Genomic DNA, 8,083 nt, shown 5'->3' on the forward strand with positions numbered 1-8,083 from the left:
GATCATGACCTGAGCCAAAGGCAGACACTTGACTTAACAAGATTTTTTTTTTTTTTGAAAAGTGAAAGAACCTTGTGGATTGAGTCACCATGCAAATATGAGTCATTCTTAGATATTTCATAGAGATGCCACTAGATACATATAGAGTTATATTGAGAAGCAGCAGGAGAGACAAAGCTTATACTCATTTAGGAAAACTTCAGAGTGTATATTATATGTGACAAGTTTATCGAAGAGTTGCCACTCCTTGGGGGTAGAAACAGGAAACAGTTTTTGTTGTTGTTGTTTGTTTGTTTCCTAAGCAAGTGCTACCAGCTCTGCACTCTCCAACCTTTCTGCTAGGTAGCAAGATTCCTTATGGCCTCAGTCCCATTTCCTCATTTCTCAGATGCTTTCTGTTCACAAACCTGTCTCATGTCAATTGTGTGAGACTCCATTGTGATTATTTTAAAACTTCATTCACCGGCATAATCAAAGCCATTGTTTCCCCAGTATTTGGAGTTGGACCAGGGGTATGAAGAAAAGAGGAGGCTGAGGTCCCTCCTTCCATAGTGTTGTGACTCCCTTTCCTGTGCTCATCCTCACCTTTCATCAAGGTCTACCCTGGGGGCTAGTCGGAGTATTTCCCATGAGAGGGCCACAACCAGACTGATCCTCATGCATCCGTGGTCCCTTCTGGCTGATCCTTACCTGGAGGCTCTCCAAGAGTCCTCTGCTCAGAAGTCCTGTTTGCTTTGTGGCTGATTTCAGCAAGCACTTTGAGGACATTGCTGCCCCTGAAAGTGGTATTTCTGAACTTAGAAGTAGAAAATGTTTCTTTGCTTGTTTTCTTAGTTGTATCGTGAGTTGTCGAAACTAGGAAAATTGAAGAGAAACCAATTTCTCTGGAGTTTAATTTGTATATTGGTATGTAATTGTATGATGTGTAATATTAATGTACATATTAAACTCTAACAGGATCTATCCATGTATCCATCTGTCATTATTTATCTATCATCCATCTAGTCTTCCATTTTTATCTAAAGCCCAACATAGAAAATCTTGAAACCCTTTCTTGCATATAATTATTTTCCTATTTCTTTGTTTTGAAAGGTGGTAAATACTCCTTCCCATTTTATAGAAAAAAAAATCACTTTCATGATGTTAGAGCTTCTCTTGTAAGTTAAAACTTCTTCCAGAGTTATTGATATATAATCAACATCTAACATTGTATAAGTTGAAAGGGTACAATGTAATAATTTGATATAAGTATGTATTGTGAAATGGCTACCACAGCAAGGTGAGTTAACCCATCCATCACCTTTGCATTGGTGGGGGTAGATTTTCCTGGTATCTTGAACTTAAATGTTTTCTAAACCTTGGACCAGCTAATGAAATTATCCTTTTCTGCCTCTTTTAGAAGCTTTGCGATAGGGAAGCTGAAGGGACCCCATGAAAGACTGCTTTTTTGATGCTTCTTTTCTTTTTTATTTCTTTCTTTCTTTTTTTTTTTTTTTAAGATTTTATTTATTTATTTGACAGAGAGAGATCACAAGTAGGCAGAGAGGCAGGCAGAAAGAGGGTGGGGGAAGCAGTCTCCCTGCGGAGCAAAGATTCTCAATGCGGAACTCGGTGCTAAGACCCTGAGATCATGACCTGAGCCAAAGGCAAGGCTTAACCCACTGAGCCACCCAGGTGCCCCTCTTTTTTCTTTTTCTTTCTTTCTTTTCTTTTTTTTTTTTTCCAAAATTTTATTTATTTATTTGAGAGAGAGAGAAAGCAAGAGACAGCAGGAGCAGAAGGGGAGGGGAAGAGGGAGAGGGAGAAGCGTACTTCCTGCTGAGAAGGGAGCCTGATGTGGGACTTGATCTGGGATCACGACCTGAGCCAAAGGCAGTCGCTTGACTGACTGAGCCACCCAAGTGCCCTGCTGCTCCTTTGCTTGCTAGGACCTCCCAGCCTATACACGGCTTTTAGTACCCATAATGTATGTCCTCCTTGGAAAGGTCAAAGAGCTAATGATTTCTTTGGAGTCTTCCAGAACAGTAGATAACATCTAAGGACTGACCACACAATGTCGTCACGTATGTTTTCCAAGACCAAGGACTCCAGACGCCATGAGACCCAAGAGCCCTGGCTCCGGGACATAAGGGACTTTGGGAGGACTCAAGGAGGACCTGAACACTCATCTGTGTTGGACCAGTTCCTGGATGCCTGAGAAGACATGTACACCAGACCACCGTCCTCAGGAAGAACCCCTGACCCCAAGCAAAACTGAAATTCTTCCTTCCTTTCTGAGTCACCCAGACACTGTCTGTACCTGCATTCTCCATCTACCCTCAATAAACTCTACTCTCACTTCATCCTGGCTCACATGTGATTTCTATCCTGCGCTTTGCCAAAGACTCTGTTGGCTGGTTCTGTGGGACTCCCTGTGGGTCCTCAGACCCGTCCTGCCTGCATCAGCTTGGCCTTGTGAAATGCAAGCTCTGAAGCACTTTCTGTCCATAAGATTATCTCTGATGTTAGGCTCAGCCGAGAGCTTTCCAAAAAATCGAAAAAAATTGATTTGCTTTCCCAAGTCCTCACCAAGGCTCCCATTGTTGTGGACTCTCTCCTGCTATCTCTCAGCAATGTCTTTTTTTTTTTTTTTTTTTTTAGCTCAGAATGCCAAAGGCTCCCATTTAGGTGTGTGGCCAAATGTGCCCGACAGCTGCCTTCCCTAAATTGGGCTACAGCAGCTGAAAATCTGCCCAGAGAAGAACCGGGCAGATTTTTGGCTTTAGGGAAATCCTGGAGCAGTTCACAACTTTGCTTCCCCACATGTCTGCAACAGAAGGTGCATGGAATAATGATCAAGTGTTGCTTCCTAGGTGATTTTGTACTGTCTGCACGATGATCTGAGAGAGAGAGGCTTTCACGGTTTCCAAAAACGCACATTGTTCTTAGTTTCTTGTAAAGAACATCTTTCTGAGGCAAAGCAATCTCCCCAGAGGTTGAGGAACTATTTGGAACCATGGCCCCTGGGCTTGGTTCCAAATAGAACTGCAGGGCCCTGCAGCAGGTATAGCTTTATCATAGCTAGAAGCTCTAAATCTTGTCCAAGTGGGGAATCTCACCTTCCGCCCTAGGGCCAGGCCTCCAGATGTGTTTTTAAATCCCCCTGATGTTAACGATTTGCCGCCAAGGTTACAAACTTCTGGGGATATTGGAATGTTCCATCTCTTTCTGCCTCTTAAGAAGGTAAAATGGTGTTTAATTCTTTCTTATTAAAGAAGGTAGATACACAGTTCTGAAAATAGCACATCCCTGCTAATGGCATCAAGATCCGTCTCTTTTCTTAAAAGGTAATGATATTTTCTTAGGCTGGGATTTGGCATCAGGGATGGTTTTCAGCTGCCTCTTCCCTTTGATCATTATAATTGAGTAATTATTATATACATTCAAATGTTCTATTTATGCTAATGCATTGGTTATAAGGGATGACACAATATTCAGATTATGCCGGTTGCATTAAGAATGGAAAAAAGGCCGCATTGAGATAATTTCCTTTCATTATTTTTGTAATTATTTCTTCCTCATTAATGCACCTTGAAATCTTCATATTCAAAGCTAGTGTTTATTGAACAAAACTGCCCTTACTTAGGCTACATCATTGTTCATAAATCCCGTAAGACTGGGAAACATGTGAGTATTCACCCTCCCTATGTTTCTCAGTTGAGACTGATTTCCTTTCCTCATCAAAGAGAACCAAACTAAAGAAGTCAGAAGATGATTTCTGTCTGACAAGGAGGTGTGGAGCACGAGGCAGTCTACGGCTGGTATTGTGCCTCTGTTCTACAAGTTGAGCAATTCAGGCTCCATCCAGCATGTTCATCCACTTTTTGTGCCTTGTACTGTTAATGTCAATTGATGGCCCAAGATGGCTGCATTGGTTTCGACTCTTGGGCTGACCTTCCAGTCTACAAAGTGGAGGAAGGGCTGGGGCATGGTAGGCCAATCAACTGGCCTTTAAGAAAGTTCCTTGGAGGTGCAACACATCAGTGTTGTTTACCTCCCCTCAGCCAGATTTTAGGCAGCTGGCCCCATTTAACAGCAAAGAAACCCGAGAAGCAGTCCACCCCCCAACTTTTTTCTCCCTGGGCTGTCATGGACTGAGATCAAAACAAAACAAAACAAAACAAAAACCAACAAACAAAACAAGGGGCACCCAGGTAGCTCAGTCGGTTAAATGTCTGCCTTCGGCTCAGGTCATGATCTCAGAGTCCTGGGATCAAGGCCCACATAGGGCTCTCTGCTCAGTGGGGAGCCTGCTTTTCCCTCTCCCTCTGCCTTTCCCTCTGCTTGTGCTCTCTCTCTCTGGGTCAAATAAGTAAATAAAATCTTTAAAAAACAAAAATGAAAAACAAAACAAACAAAAAACTCACAAAACCCCCAGGATTCTATCACAATGGACGAGGGGAGAGAGCCTATTGGTAGTCAGCCAGCACTCTCAGCCTCATTGTCCTCCAGCCTTTGAATGAGCTAGAGGGACGAGGTTGAAGCTTCTTTGAAAAGTAATCTAAATGAGGCCAGTGGAGGGGCATTCATATTCTGCCCCAACAGCGGGCCTGATGGGCAGTTTCTCTTGGCTCTCTGGGGAAAGACATTTCTTCCTCTCAGCCTGCATTTATTATGGAACCCATTCATGCTCTTTAAAATGTTAAAGCTTTGAATAAAATGCAAATGTTCTCTGTGAATATTAATGGATTAACTGGCGAGATGTAGTACAAAGAGCACAGATGTTGGAATCAGACAGAACCGCATTTAATTCTCGGTCTGTCACTTAATCAATGAGTGAACTTGGGACTCCATATGAATATCCTGGCCTCAGTTTTCTCATGTATAATATAAGTGTAATAATACTTCATATGTTTTACATATGTATGAAGTAAAGTATATAATGTCTGAAAAGGGCAAAGTTTGGTGATTAAAAATGACCCCTCCTTTGACTTTCCTTATTATCCATGAACATAACAGCTCCAATCAGATTCTTACACTACAACAGCATGAGCCTTGGAGCAGATGGAAGTGATGATGGGTAAGTTTTTTTTTTTTTTAAAGATTTTATTTGTTTATTTGACAGACAGAGATCATAAGTAGGCAGAGAGACAGGCAGAGAGAGAGAGAGAGGAGGAAGCAGGCTCGCCGCTGAGCGGAGAGCCCGATGTGGGGTTAGATCCCAGGACCCTGGGATCATGACCTGAGCCGAAGGCAGAGGCTTTAACCTACTGAGCCACCCAGGTGCCCCGATGGTTAAGTTTTGATAAAATTATTCTGAAAGCGCTACATGAGTTGTTGATGATGAAGGCTAGTTAGAAGGCAGTCAGGCAGGGACAAGGGGCCCCCACTCTAAGAGGAAACCACCCTTAAAAGGGTTCTATACCACACTGAAAGGAGCCCTCCACCCTTTTGCACGTGACAGATGACAAAAACCTGTCGGATGACAGGCACAGGGAGGGTTAATCAGATTAAAACAGCTGCCAACAAAGCCCATAAAAACCCCTAGACTTAGAAACTCTGGTGGCAACCCTCTCAGGTTGAAATGACCAGGAACCAGTGACCAGGCACCAACGGAGAAAAAAAAAAAAAAACCAGGCATGGAGTGACCGGGCCCCAGCAGAGGGAAAAAATCCTGTAACAATATGGTACCAAGTCCTGATCAACACTAGCCAAGATTAGAACTCCCAACGGCACCCGAGAGAGTATTTATTTTGGCCTGTTGCTGTGATGGTCTAATTCAGTCATTTTAGCATGGGAGCATTTTGACATAATCTGAAACACAAACCACTCAACTTTCACCCTTCACACATTGTCAGTGGGTGGGGGAAAGCAACCTCCCCCTGGAGTGAACTTCCAGAGGTGTTTGAACAATGGGGTGTGTGTCAAGAGTGAAGGTGAGACTCCAGGATGGAGTAAGGACCAGAGGCAGCTCTTGCACACTTTTTTTTTTTTACACATTTCTTTTCTTTTCTTCTTCTTCTTTTTTTTTTTTAAAGATTTTATTTATTTATTTGACAGACAGAGATCACAAGTAGGCAGAGAGGCAGGCAGAGAGAGAGGAGGAAGCAGGTTCCCCGCGGAGCAGAGAGCCCGATGTGAGGCTCGATCCCAGGACCCTGGGATCATGACCGGAGCCGAAGGCCGACTTTTTATCTTGGATACTGAAACACCAAAAATATCCTGCTTCCAGTGCAGTCTCAGTGCTGAATAAGCATAACATATATCCTGCTTTGGAAGAAGACAGTCATTTAGGAGATGCACAATCTTTCAGAGCTTCAGGAAATCATCTGGGAAATACAAGGACCTGAGACCCTTCAGAGGGATGGAGAGTCGTCAGCAGGCTGCACGCCCACGGTGTGCCCTGGTAGTGTTCCTGTGCTTTGAGTTTGGGCATCGGCACAGGCTGGAGTTGGCCATGGGTGGTTTGGTTTTACTGCTCCCCCCCTTACCCCCCGGTTTCCTGTGACCATCTCTATGCTGGATGTGAGCACAGTGAAGCATAAAGCACCAACGATGACTTTCAGTGCTGCGGAAATCCTTTCCTTGATGAACTAGGAGCCTCTGTGGCCAAGATAAATGCCCAAGAAGGGGGAATCTAGCCAGCACCCTGAAAGAAAAAGCCTGATCTAGGTCATAAGAGGCATGCAGAGAAATTCTGCTCCGACCTCAGGATTTTGTGTCATATCATGTTTCTGTTTAAAAGCCTTCTGTCTGGCAGTGCCTCAACATTGAAGAGGAAAGAGAAAGAATCAGATAAATGTGGCTGTGTATCTTGTCTTTGTTATAACACAAAGGTGACCGCTTTGTGGTCCCTAAATAGGGACTTGAGGAGTAAAGTAAGGTAGCCATCCTATGAAGAGATATGGTATATTTTTCAAATTACCAATACTTGACACTACACTTTCGGAGTTAGAGCTGAGAAAGTAGCGAAGAGAGGATTTTGAGAAAGAAGTTGAACTGTCAGCTTTTACCTATGTGTGTTACGAACGGTTCTTGGATCAGATACATCAGTGCCCGTGTCGTGGATCGTAATTGTGAGGCGTAAATAAAACATTATGGTAGCAAAAAGTCATGTGACTTTTATGTGGAGAAATAAAAATGACCTAGTGTCTACTATAAATTGGGGTGCGGGCATCATATGAGGCAAATGGTAGGCCAAGAAATAAAATATGGGTAATATATGGCCACAATTTTCTAAGTTTTAAATCTCTGCATATGGAAGTTGATCTTAAGTGAAGCTGTGGATTGAATCTTGAACCCTTAAATTAACTATATGAATTTGTTGAATTTAAAAATGAACTCAAAATATATACTTTCCTCCCAACAGAAATAAAACCTGTTTTTCTTTTTTTTTTTCTTTCAACCAACCAGGGAACCAGTTTGAATTGGATCGAGACTTAAATATATTCAAAGTCTGAAGACATAAACAAAACTATACCCTGGGCCAAATAAAAAGCCCATTTGGTCACCTTGTAAGAGGGTCAAACCATCAAAGTATTCTTTTTTTTTTTTTTAAAGATTTTATTTATTTATTTGTCAGAGAGAGAGAGAGAGAGCGAGCGAGCACAGGCAGACAGAGTGGAAGGCAAAGTCAGAGGGAGAAGCAGGCTCCCCGCGGAGCAAGGAGCCCGATGTGGGACTCGATCCCAGGACGCTGGGATCATGACCTGAGCCGAAGGCAGCTGCTTAACCAACTGAGCCACCCAGGCGCCCCCCATCAAAGTAATCTTATGAACAGGTATCATTGGACAGTAGGACAGGAAGAAGCAAACTGCCCTACCCACTCCCTTCTTTTAAATCTTTTTAAAAATTATAATTATACATACTTTTAAAAAAAACTCATTCGCCCCTAGTATACCTTTCAGCATTTAGATTTTTCATTCTGTTGTCACATGGCACATTTTGCATGATAAATATTTGATTAATATATGACCAATTTCTCATTTCTCTAATATTTGATTTCATCTTGGACTTTCTTGCTGGTTCTAATTGAAAATTTCACCGAGTAAATATGTTGGATTCCCAAGTGTAGATTCATCAGTTCACAGAGGGCACAACTCGC

The 8,083-nt window shown here is 42.7% G+C and overlaps 1 long non-coding RNA gene across 1 annotated transcript in view; it reads left to right on the top strand.

Moving 5' to 3' along the window:
- Positions 1–2,305, top strand: part of LOC132022491 (uncharacterized) — a 96,386-nt gene extending 94,081 nt beyond the window's left edge. Inside the window, exon 3 of the long non-coding RNA XR_009405593.1 lies at positions 2,078–2,305. This is a non-coding gene — a long non-coding RNA (uncharacterized LOC132022491). The remainder of the gene's footprint in view (positions 1–2,077) is intronic.
- The last annotated feature ends 5,778 nt before the right edge of the window (positions 2,306–8,083 follow it).

The sequence above is a fragment of the Mustela nigripes genome, chromosome 7 (genome assembly GCF_022355385.1).
Source record: "Mustela nigripes isolate SB6536 chromosome 7, MUSNIG.SB6536, whole genome shotgun sequence".
Classification (NCBI taxonomy): Eukaryota; Metazoa; Chordata; class Mammalia; order Carnivora; family Mustelidae; genus Mustela; species Mustela nigripes.